Raw genomic sequence first — 13,641 nt, forward strand, 5'->3', positions numbered from 1 at the left:
GCCATCGTCTCCAGTTCATGCAGCCTAAGTGAAGAATTTCTTGCTGAATGAACAGAACTGTTTTGTTTTATATATATAATCTCCCCACCTACTTCCATTCAGTATATATCTATATATATAAAACTCTAGTTGTGTGAGTGTCTGTCCCCTTCGATTTAGATTCCTAACTACTCCCACATTTTGCGGTGCAGTTTAACCAAATTCGGGTATCTTATAGTCGTGATTCATATCGAGCCCGTCTGACTATTAGCGCGCGTCAACGATGAGTCTACGATTTTAAAAATAATTTAACATCATTTTTTATTCCATTTTAATGCATAAAATGCATCGTGTGTCGATGGCGGCGGAGTTGGCGTCCATGGTCACACCTGCACCTGTTTGCTTCTCCCCCTTCCCTCCCTCGTGAAGCTGTGGGGAAGGGAGTGTAAAGAAATCAACGTCGTAATGCGTTGTGAAGGAAACCAGCGTTCTTTTAGAACAACGACTTCATGGCTTGAAGACACCAAAACAAAAATGGCTAAGAAAGCCGAATTTATAAGGGAAGTAACTCTCTAAAAATGCTTATATAGTTATTTCCCTTACAAACCGATAAACGCCGGGCGATACTGCTAGTATATATATATAAAACTGTATGTGAGTGTTCTGTCCCCTTCGATTTAGATTCCTAACTACTCCCACATTTTGCGGTGCAGTTTAACAAATTCGGGTATCTTATATTCGTGATTCATATCGAGCCCGTCTGGCTATTAGCGCGCGTCTACGATGAGTCTACGATTTTAAAAATAATTTAACATCATTTTTTTATTCCATTTTAATGCATAATTTTTCGTGTGACGATGGCGGCGGAGTTGGCGTCCATGGTCACACCTGCACCTGTTTGCTCTCCCCCTTCTTCCCACCTCGTGAAGCTGTGGGGAAGGGAGTGTAAGGAAATCAACGCCGTTAAAGCGTTGTCAAGGAGACCAGCGTTCTTTTAGAACAACGACTTCATGGCTTGAAGACACCAAAACAGAAATGGCTAAGAAAGCCCGAATTGGCATCTATAAGGGAAGTAACTCTCTAAAAATGCTTATATAGTTATTTCCCTACAAACCCGAGCAACGCCGGGCGATACTGCTAGTAATATCTATATATAAAACTGTAGTTGTGTGAGTGTCTGTCCCCTTCGATTTAGATTCCTAACTACTCCCACCATTTTGCGGTGCAGTTTAACCCAAACCGGGTATCTTATAGTCGTGATTCATATCGAGCCCGTCTGAGTATTAGCGCGCGTCTACGATGAGTCTACGATTTTAAAAATAATTTAACATCATTTTTTATTCCATTTTAATGCATAATTTTTCGTGTGTCGATGGCGGCGGAGTTGGCGTCCATGGTCACACCTGCACCTGTTTGCTTCTCCCCTTCTTCCCTCCCTCGTGAAGCTGTGGGGAAGGGAGTGTAAGGAAATCAATGTCGTAATGCGTTGTGAAGGAGACCAGCGTTCTTTTAGAACAACGACTTCATGGCTTGAAGACACCAAAACAGAAATGGCTAAGAAAGCGTCTACGATGAGTCTACGATTTAAAAAAAAAATTACCATCATTTTTTCCATTTTAATGCATTTTTTCGCTATTATATAAGGGAAGTACTCTCTAAAAATGTCTACGATGAGTCAACGATTTAAAAAAAAAATTACCATCATTTTTTATTCCATTTTAATGCATTTTTTGCTATTTTTTTTGCTATAACTCTCTAAAAATGCTTATATAGTTATTTCCCTTACAAACCCGAGCAACGCCGGGCGATATGCTAGATATTATATATATATATATATATATATATATATATATATATATATATATATATACAAAATGGGACAAGAACGCAAAACATCCAGAAGACGATACAAAAAACATGGACGGGTCATTCGAAGCCTTTAATCTTCAGTCAAGAACCGGATCATCCTCGTAATTTCGGCTGATTAATCTTCAGATTTCTCCAATCTGGCCAGCCCCAAGGAAAAACTAAGTTAAGAGCATTAGATTCCTTGGGAAAAAGCTTCGAATGTATACGAAACAAGGACGGGAAAACGGACGATGTTACACGAATATAAACACAAAAATAATACAAAAAAAATAAATAAAAATAATAACAGGACATCACAACAACGTCTTTCGACTGGAGACGATTTGAATTCAGCTTGTCTCTCCACTCCTTTCTATTCAGTGTGTGTGTATATATTATATATAATATAATATTATATATATAATATATATAATATATATATATATATATATATATATATATATATATACTGAATGGAAGGGAGTGGATAGAGACTCGCTGATATGGGAAAAGAAAGGGTGGAGAAAAAAGGGAAGGAGAAAGAATAAGAGAAAAACAAATAAATAAATAAACCTAAAAGGTTTTCAGAAACAAAGAAAATCAAGAAAGGAGAGCAGGAGTGAGAGATTATTTACAAACGAACAGGCATCTAATCAAAAATCGTAAGGGCATCATCGTAAGGGTAACATCGTAAGGGTAACTGCGGTAACTGTGGCGAATTTGCCTTGGATCTTTTCAATCCTTTTGTTAGTTAAAATATCTCAAACATATTTTAACTGGAGCAATGGCTTGAAAAATTTTTTCGTCGAATGAATTGAACCCAGTGCCTTTATGTTTTAAAGCCAGGTATTTATTCTATGTTTTGCCGAACTGCTAAGTTACGGGGACGTAAACAAACCAACACCGGTTCTCAAACGATGGTAGGGAACAAACAAACAAATACTCACACACACATGTATATATACAGGGCTGGCTTCTTTCAGCTTCAGTCTACCAAATCCAGCCACAAGGCTGAGGCTATAATAGGAGGTACCCAAGATGCTTTGCAGTGGGACTGAATCCGGAACGAAGTGTTTGGGAAGCAAACTTCTAACCACACAGCCACGTCTGCGTAAAAACCCCAGAACAAACATGAAACGCTTCACGAATTTGCGTCATCCTTGTTCAGGGGCCAGGCTAATCTTGTCTGTAGCGCTCCAGTTTTAGTATTTGCACTGCTGAAACTAGTGCAATATGAAAAAGGAAGTAGCTAAGATTTTGAGTAATTATTTCTTTAGCGCTTCCATCTCCTTTGAGATTCGCCATGAATGATTTATTTACAGAGAATTCTCTAAGTTCGTTGTCTTTCTTTCTTTGTTTCTTTCTTTTTTCTTTTATCTTTCTAACCAAGTCTCCAAAGATTCACCACACACACATACATGCACACGCATATACGAACACACACACACACACACACACACACACACACACACACACACACACATACACACCTATAAATTCACAATAGCAAAGAATATCCTCTTTCCAATTTAACTCCAGATTTTTTTTCAACTAACTCCCGCAGATATAAAAAAACATGAATTTTCTGTAAATAAATCATTCATCTTGAATCTCTCAAAAAGGATGAAAGCGCCAAATAAATAATCTAATTCCCTCTTTTTTCTTGATATATAAAACCTCTACACTACTTCAAACAATCTATACACACACACACACCACACACACACACACACACATACACACCTATAAATTCACAATAGCAAAGAATATCCTCTTTCCAATTTAACTCCAGATTTTTTTTCAACTAACTCCCGCAGATATAAAAAAACATGAATTTTCTGTAAATAAATCATTCATCTTGAATCTCTCAAAAAGGATGAAAGCGCCAAATAAATAATCTAATTCCCTCTTTTTTCTTGATATATAAAACCTCTACACTACTTCAAACAATCTATACACACACACACAACCACACACACACACACATATATCTATCTTCTGCTTGTTTCAGTCATTATACTGTGGTCATACAGGGGTACCGCCTTGAAGACTTTTTAGTCCATAGAAGCATAAAATCATACAGGAACAGATGATTGAGTAAATGAGCCAATGAGTAAATGAACAGATTGTCAGTAAAACCGAATGGCTGTGCTAAAACCTTATACTCAGAGATTAGGTGGTCCATTGTTTCAATCTCATCGTTGCAGTATCGGTACTTTGGGTCTACTCCAGTTTTCATCACATTGATTTGATAGTTCCGAGTTAGTAAGCTTTGATCTTGAGCAGCTAAGATGAAGCAAGCCTTCGTTCTCTGCCTTTAGCCCTGAGCTCCGAAGCCACTGATGGGTGTGCTTCTGGTCTACATCAGCTTCTTTGCTACGGGCCACGTATTTGCCATGCAGAGGTTTTGGTCCACACTTGTCAAACAATTGTTCAAAGGCATTTTCCCGTGCCATTGATTTCACCTTCTTCGCAACAACAGTTGCTGCACTTCCATCGTGCTGTTCAGCCTGGGTATTATGCATGAACTCAATAGCAAATTTTTGCTTTCCTTCGTGACAGAATCAATCTTTTTACGCCTCTCGTGATCTTCAACGATTTTAGCATCGAGTCGCTATAGATTTCAAGATATTTGGCCAGCCCACTTTTGGTAGGTTTTGTAAGAGATTTCAAATTGGATCAAGTCTCGACCTCTTTGGGCTCTGAGAAGGCAAAGGCGAAATGCATCTGCCTTTGGGTGGTTCATCTTGTTGCAAGTCAGCAGCTCACAGATTTTCCTGTCAATCTTCCTTATTTCGCTGATATTCCAGTACAGCACATTGAAACTGTAAATAACAGCCGTAACTGCCAAGGAATTTATAGCTAACACCTTGTTACGTGCATTTAACTCTGATTTTAGGACTGCTCTAACTTTCCTGTAACATTTCTTCCTGATTTTCTCTTTCATGTTTGCATGCCGAATGCCAGAGCCTTCATTTATTCCGAGGTATTCGTAAGTTTGTTGCTGTTCAAGTTTTTTTTATAACTGTGTTACCATCTAACGTCACTAAATGTGAGGTCTTCAATTTCGCTTTCTGGAAAGTGGTCTTGGCACATTTATCAAAGCCAAACTCCATCTCGATGTCATCACTGAATGCTTTCACAGTAAATTAAAATCCTTCAAGCTCATTGTTGTCTTTGCCAAAGAGTTTTAAGTCATCCATATATAACAGATGGCTTATTTTCTTGTCGTCAATTTTATACCCGCACCCTGTTCTGTTAAGTTCACTTGTAAGGGGTATTAGGGCAACGCAAAAAATTAGAGGTGTAAATGAATCAGCTTAGAAAATGCCGCAGTTGATATTAATAGTGTTTGTGGTCAGCACTCCATTAGAGTGGCATAATTGGAGATTCGTATTCCACGCTGACAGGTTGTGCTTCAGGAAGTTTGAAATCACAGGAGAAATTCTGAAAATGCCCAACGATTTCAACATCCAAGAATGCGGCACGATATCAAAGGCCATTTCATAATCAATCCACGTGGAACTGAGTTTTTTGCGTTTGTTATGACAGTTCTCAAGGATCATGCGATTGATTAAGAGTTGGTTTTCGCATCCGTATGAGCCTCGTGAACACCATTTTTATTCAGTGGGGAAAATACCGCTCTCTTCCATAAATTTGTATGTTTTCTCCGCGAGGATGGAAATTATTATTATTATTATTATTAAGATGGTGAACTGGCAAAATCATGTGCGCGCTGGACGAAATGTTTTGCGGTATTTCGCCCGTCGCTACATCCTGAGTTCAAATTCTACCAAGGCCGACTTTGCCTTTCATCCTTTCAGGGTCGATAAATTAACTACTAGTGAAACACTAGGGTCTATGTAATCCACTAATCTCTTCCCCAACAATTTCAGGCCTTGTGCCTTTAGTAGAAAGGTTTATTATTGCTATTATTATTATTATTATTATTATTATTATTATTATTATTGTTGTTGTTGTTGTTATTATTATTATTATTATTGTTTTGTTGTTGTTGTTGTTGTGTTATTATTATTATTATTATTATTGTTGTTGTGTTGTTGTTGTTGTTATTATTATTATTATTATTATTATTGTTGTTGTTGTGTTGTTGTTATTATATTATTATTATTATTATTATTATTATTATTATTATTATTATTATTATTAGAATAACCAGCGAGAAAAGAGGTGTTTTTGCAGCTTCTGGATTTAACGATTGTTTGAGATTTAAGTCGGTGGTGTTATGTCTGTTGTTACTTTTTGTTGTGAACCGTTTTAAGCGAGTGTTTATGTTTGATTTCATGTTTTCCGAGTAGCTCGGGGCGGAATAAATCATCGTTTTTGCTTCTGTTGACTTATTGAATTTTCTTGCTGGGATAATCGTTTAAAAACAAAATCTGAACATGGCGTCTTTAGCAGTGGTAGTGAGAGGAGGCTCTCGCGATGGGGGTGGCAGCCTTTGCGTACAAAGAAGAGTGTAAACAAAATATCCTTATCACCAGAGAGAATGGGAGAGAGGGAGACGGAGAGGGGAAGGAGAGAGGGGGAAAGGAGAGGGAGAGGGAGAGAGAGAGGTAGGTGAAAAATAGAGAGTGTTTGAGAAAGCGAATATTTCTTTCCTTTTTTTTTATTGAGAAACATCGAATGTGACAACAACACTGATTCTATGGTGGACAATAACTTGAACATTTTCACTGCAAACATTATCAATAATATACACAACAGTCGTTGGACTGGCGGACATTGACGTCACAAACAGCAGCAGCAGCGGCGGCGACGGCACAAATCTACGGAAAATAACACCCTTGGCCTTGCGTAGCTGTTGAGTGGGAGGAACTAGATATAACCAGAATTCTAAAGGGGAGGAACATTGGGAGAGGAGTATGAGACGTTCTGGCGCGGCTGTTTTGGCGCCCCTTATTTGTCGTCGGTGATTCGATGCTGACTTATTTGATATCGGACGTTTTAGTGTACATCAATGTGTGGTGTTACATACATACATACATACATACATACATATACATACATACATACATACATACATACATACATACATATACATATATATACATACGCGCGCCGGGCGAAATGCTTAGCGGTATTTCGTCTGCCACTACGTTCTTAGTTCAAATTCCGCCGAGGTCGACTTTGCCTTTCATCCTTTCGGAGTCGATAAATTAAGTACCAGTTACACACTGGAGTCGATGTAATCGACTTAATCCCTTTGTCTGTCCTTGTTTGTCTCCTCTATGTTTAGCCCCTTGTGGGCAATAAAGAAATATATATATATATATATATATATATATTGGTAAAACGGTAAGATAACAAAAGAAAGAAAGAGACCTCAATATTATGTAAATAGAGGAAATTTATCTATACAATTATATGTTACATTACTCGATAGCCTTTATTACTATCAAAGATCACAAAGAAAACTTCCTTTCCAACCCTAAATGTAGGCTTATCAACCCAGCCAAGTCAGAACTTGGAATTATTAGTAAAGAAATTTTAGATAAAATAAATGCGAAAATTAGGCTAGTGCAATGGTCCAATAGTATAGAAGTCGTAGACTGGTTTAAAGCCATTAAGAATAAGAAAAAAGCGAGGTTTACACAATTCGATATTGTTGATTTTTATGCCTCTATCTCTAAAGAACTGCTAGATAAAGCCCTCGTCTTCGCTAGCGACTTCATAGAAATTAATACCAATGATAAGGACATAATCTTCCATGCTAGAAAGACATTACTTTTCAGTGAGAACGCAAAGTGGGTAAAAAACATCGACACAGATGTGAGCATGGGTTCATATGATGGGGCAGGCATCTGTGATCTAATTGGACTTTTTCTCCTAGATACCTTAGGTAAGACATTCCCTAACGTACATTTCGCCATCTACAAAGATGATGCCCTCGCCTTAACAGCTAATACAAATGGACCAGCACAAGATCGTTTTAGGAAGGATATTATCCAGTTAATGAAATACTTCGGACTTAGTATAACTATAGATACTAACCTGACGGTTGTCAATTTCTTAGACGTTTCCTTAGATCTTAATAAGAATATTTATAAGCCTTATAGGAAGCCCAATGATAGACTAAGTTATATTAATGTAGGTTCATGCCATCCCCCTATAGTATTCAAAAATTTAGTTTAAAATATTAGTAAGAGGATTTCTAGCCTCTCATCTGATGAGGACATCTTCAATAGCGTTGCCCCAGTTTATAATAAGGCTTTAAAAGATAGTGGTTTTAGCGAAAAAATAAAATATACACCCATTACTAGCCCAGCAGTAAGGAAAAGGAATAATAGAAATAGGAAGGTCATCTGGTTTACGCCCCCTTACTCACCCGAGGTGGCCTTCAATATAGGTAAATATTTCCTAGCACTGATAGATAGACATTTTCCAGTTAACTATACTTATAGGAAACTCTTCAATAGACACAATTTAAAAATTAGTTTTAGTTCCACTACAAATTTTAAAAACATAATCAAACATAACATACAAAAAACACAACAAGAAAACAGCTGTTCATGCAGGAATAAAGAATTGTGCCCGCTAAATGGAGCTTGCATGTCCAAGACATCATATATGAAGCTACCGTAAACTCTATAACCACTAAAGACAACCGTTTCGACGAAGAAATACGTGGGCCTGACAGAGGGTAATTTCAAGGCCAGGTTCAATAACCACACTTTGAGCTTGAGGCACTGGAACAAAAGAAAAGCGACACAATTATCTAATCATATTTGGTCTTTAAGAGATAAAGGTGTCGATTATAACATACATTGGAAGATTTTGGCCAGATGTAAGCCCTATACCAACGGCAGCGGAAGGTGCGGTCTATGCGACATGGAGAGATGGCTTATCTGGAAAAGCAGCTTAGACCCTACTACATGTCTATACACAAAGACAGAACTTTTCGGATCATGCCCACATGTGACTAAATTTCTGTTACGTTTTTGGTCCCCTAAAGAAAACAGATAGAACATGCTTTCTATGTTATGTCCCAAGGAGATTTTATATATTTTATATATTTTTTATATATTTTTTATGTATTTTTATATAATTTTTATGGCGAAAAATGCGAGCGATGTATAAGTACGCAGGCAAGCAGAGTTATAACACAGTAATTTCCCTTTGTATAACGGTATTTTTTCATATTTTTTCATAGCGTTTTCAAATAGCCAGATAACCGAAGAGATGTCGTGGATTCCCACTTCGGCATCTGAAACTCAGAGTTTTATCTGACTATCGAGTAATGTAACATATAATGTATATATATATATATATATATATATATAATGTATATATATATATATATATTATATATATATATATATACAATTATATGTTACATTACTCGATAGTCAAGATAAAACTTATACATATATAAGCAAAAATGCTAGTTTTAAAATCTCTCTCATTGATCAGCGCAGTAGTTGTACTAACAAGTAATATTCGTAGCCACTTCAGCAGACTCTACTGCGATTTATTAACCCCAAGAGGACATCTCCTTTAGCTGGTTAACGAGGCAGAGCTGCATCCGATAAACTACGAGCAGGGAAGCGAACCCCTGCCACCTTCTAGCGACGGGATTAGCAGATCCGTCCTGGTTTCGGGCTATTTCTGTCACTCTTCAGTACTGGATACATCGTCTACTAGAGATGTCAGTAGCTCGCTTCTGCACGCAATATATTTCAAGCGAACGAAATAGCCCGAAACCAGGACTGCTCTGCTGGTCCCGTTGCTAGGAGGTGGTAAGGGTTCGCTTCCTTGCTCGCAATTTATTGGATGCAGGTCTGCATCGTTAACCAGCCAGAGGAGATGTCCTCTTGGAGGTTAAAAAATCGCAGTAGAGTCCGTTCTAACGGACAGCCATGTTGAAGTGGCTACGGATATCATATATCCAAAAGTGGGCCGAGTAGAAGCTGTCCCAGAAAAGACGGGCAGAGTTGGCGAATGCCTGAATCTGTTTCTGCTATTTTTTTTTTTTTTTTACTTCTTACACACTTTTATGTGGCCCTACAACAACGCTTGACAACGGCGTTGGTTTGTTTATGATTCCGTGACTCAGCGGTTCGAAAAAAGAACTGATAGAATAAGTACCAGGCTTAAAAATAATACTAAAAAAAAAAAAAAACTAAATAAGTTCCGGAGTCGATTTGTTCGACCAAAGACGGGGAATCGGTTTGTCACGTCTTTGCGTAATCCCAGTTCTGTACCTCGCGTTTTCTACCTTCACAAACGTTCTTTTGTGAACTCTTCGAGGAAAACACAACAACAACAACAACAACAACTACTACTACTACTACTACTATTTTGTTTGGCTTGCATTGATGCGACTGAATTTTAATAGAAATTTATTTAATGCGAATTTTATTTTTATTTTTATTTAAATTTTTTTTTGCTATAAGGTAAAAATAATAGAAATTATTCAAATATTTTTTTATTAATGTAAAATACAAGAATATTTTATCTTTATTTCTTTAGGTGAACTATTTAACATATCTGACGCCCTGGGGATTGAATAACAAAAGATGAAGACGAAAACGAAAAAGAAGTCGATTAAATGAAATCACCCACGGCTAGAATTGTGAACCGGCGAATCTTTGTATTGAGTCGCTGATTTATTTGGTATTTGGCGAGAATTGTTTGGAAATTTTGGTTTTAAGAAACGAATGATGTATAATTGTATAAATTGAATACCATTACAAAGCGGTGTCTTGGCAGAATTATTGCAGCGTCGGAATTAAGAAGCGCTTTTCGGTTCTTGACGTTCTGATTTCAAATATCGCCAAGGTCGACTTTGCTTTTCAGACTATCGGGGTCGATGAAATAAAGCAATAGTCAAGGAATGGAGCTGAAGTAATCGGCTTGTCCTCTCCCTTCAAAATTAGAAAGGATTATTTGAATATCAAGAGCGGCGAGTTGATCAAAATCGTTCGAGCAGCGGGAAAAAATACATTTCTTCCGGATCTTTTATGTTCGGAGGTCAATTTTGCCCTTCATTCTTTCAGATCAACGAAATAAGTACCTAAGTCAAGAACTGGGGGTGTTGGTATCGACTATCCACCCGCCTCAAAGTTGCTGGTCCGGTGCCAAAATAAAAAAAAAAAAAAAACTAAATAAGTTCCGGAGTCGATTTGTTCGACCAAAGACGGGGAATCGGTTTGTCACGTCTTTGCGTAATCCCAGTTCTGTACCTCGCGTTTTCTACCTTCACAAACGTTCTTTTGTGAACTCTTCGAGGAAAACACAACAACAACAACAACAACAACTACTACTACTACTACTACTATTTTGTTTGGCTTGCATTGATGCGACTGAATTTTAATAGAAATTTATTTAATGCGAATTTTATTTTTATTTTTATTTAAATTTTTTTTTGCTATAAGGTAAAAATAATAGAAATTATTCAAATATTTTTTTATTAATGTAAAATACAAGAATATTTTATCTTTATTTCTTTAGGTGAACTATTTAACATATCTGACGCCCTGGGGATTGAATAACAAAAGATGAAGACGAAAACGAAAAAGAAGTCGATTAAATGAAATCACCCACGGCTAGAATTGTGAACCGGCGAATCTTTGTATTGAGTCGCTGATTTATTTGGTATTTGGCGAGAATTGTTTGGAAATTTTGGTTTTAAGAAACGAATGATGTATAATTGTATAAATTGAATACCATTACAAAGCGGTGTCTTGGCAGAATTATTGCAGCGTCGGAATTAAGAAGCGCTTTTCGGTTCTTGACGTTCTGATTTCAAATATCGCCAAGGTCGACTTTGCTTTTCAGACTATCGGGGTCGATGAAATAAAGCAATAGTCAAGGAATGGAGCTGAAGTAATCGGCTTGTCCTCTCCCTTCAAAATTAGAAAGGATTATTTGAATATCAAGAGCGCGGCGAGTTGATCAAAATCGTTCGAGCAGCGGGAAAAAATACATTTCTTCCGGATCTTTTATGTTCGGAGGTCAATTTTGCCCTTCATTCTTTCAGATCAACGAAATAAGTACCTAAGTCAAGAACTGGGGGTGTTGGTATCGACTATCCACCCGCCTCAAAGTTGCTGGTCCGGTGCCAAAATAAAAAAAAAAAACCCATCATTTATATATCAACCAGGAGCGGCGGACAATATGCCGTGCAATATTTCTCCCGGTTCTAACGCTTTAGGTTTGAGGTTAACTTTATGTTTTATGCCCCTGGATTCGATAAAATAAAATATAAGACAGGTACACAATTCGGTGTAATTGACTAACCCCTCCCCTAAAAATTGCTAGCCTTGTGCTTAAATAAAAAACCACTACAATAAAAGGCGGCGGGCTGGCTGAATCGTTAGAGCCTCGGAAAGAATGGTTTGTTGTATTCGGTTCTTTATGTTGTTAGTTCAAATCTTGTTGCAGTCAGCTTCGCCTGTCCTTTTTAGGACCAAATCTAAAAATTCGGATCGATGTTATCAACTTACATTTTCGCCTCAAAACTGCTGACCTTTGACCTAATTTAGAAATGATTTAAATATCAACTACAAAAGCTCGAACTGATCTCATTATTTCTCCATTGCAAGGGCAGCGAGCTGGCAGAACTGTTAGCATGCCGGACCAAATGGTCAGTGGCATTTCGTCCGTCTTTATGTTATGAGTTCAAATTCCGCCGAGGTCGACTTTGCCTTTCATCCTTTCGAGGATGAAAGGCAAAGTAAGTAGCCGCAAAATAAGTACCAGTTACGCACTGGGGTCGACGTAATCGGCTCAGCCCCACCTCCCACAAATTTCGGGCCTTCTGTCTATAGTAGAAAAGATTATTTCTCCATCGGAAGGGCAAGCAGCGAGCTGAGCTGGTAGAATCGTCAGCACGCCGGACGAGATGCTCAGCGACATTTCGTCCGTATTTACGTTCTAAGTTCAAATTCTACCGGGATCGACTTTGTCTTTCATTCTTTCAGGGTCCACAAAATAAGTACCAGTCAAATACTGAGGCCGACCTTATCGACTTTTCTCTCCCCCTAAAAAATGCTGTTTCTTTGCTAAAAAAGTTGAAATCGTTATTCTCCATTGGAAGGCGGCAAGCTGGCAAAATCTTGAGCGCGTCGGACAAAATGCTTCGCGGTGTTTTTTCCGGTTCTTAGCGTTCTGAGTTCAAATCCAGCTGAGGTCATCTTTGCCTTTCGTCCTTTCAGAATTGATGGAATATGTACCGCTCAAGCACTATGACCAATGGTATCTATTTCTTTATTACACACAAGGGGCTAAACACAGAGGGGACAAATAAAGACAGACATAGGTATTAAGTCGATTACATCGACCCCAGTGTGTAACTGGTACTTAATTTATCGATCCCGAAAGGATGAAAGGCAAAGTCGACCTCGGCGGAATTTGAACTCACAACGTAACGGCAGACGAAATACCGCTAAGCATTTCGCCCGGGGCGCTAACTTTTCTGCCAGCTCGCCGCCTTATGACCAATGGTATCGACACACTCTTTGCCTTCTATAAAAAAAATAAATGACAAATAACTAAAATATTCCATAATTGCCTTAAAATGTTCTGTTAATTACTAACAGTCATTAACACGACAATTAAGTGAGAGCACGAGAGTCCAGTGCACTTGTGTTCCGGATAATCTTGATGAGTAACGGACGAAAAGGATTTTCTTAATCGAAAACTTCTAAAATATGAAATACGATGATGGTTGGATATTTACTCCTTGAAATAAGGGATCCAAATAATTATCACATAACCCCTGCAGTTATTTTAATGAATGATGCCCTCCTTAAGCATCAGCCTTCTTTTGTATAAAAATATTTCTACAGA

General features: G+C 37.8%; 1 non-coding gene across 1 annotated transcript; it reads right to left on the reverse strand.

The window, feature by feature from the left end:
- Window positions 1–2,952: 2,952 nt before the first annotated feature.
- On the reverse strand, window positions 2,953–3,057 carry LOC115224153. The gene has a single exon (XR_003882853.1). It is a non-coding gene; the product is annotated as a U6 spliceosomal RNA (small nuclear RNA).
- Between the last annotated feature and the right edge of the window lie 10,584 nt (window positions 3,058–13,641).

The sequence above is a fragment of the Octopus sinensis genome, linkage group LG24, assembly GCF_006345805.1.
Source record: "Octopus sinensis linkage group LG24, ASM634580v1, whole genome shotgun sequence".
Classification (NCBI taxonomy): domain Eukaryota; kingdom Metazoa; phylum Mollusca; class Cephalopoda; order Octopoda; family Octopodidae; genus Octopus; species Octopus sinensis.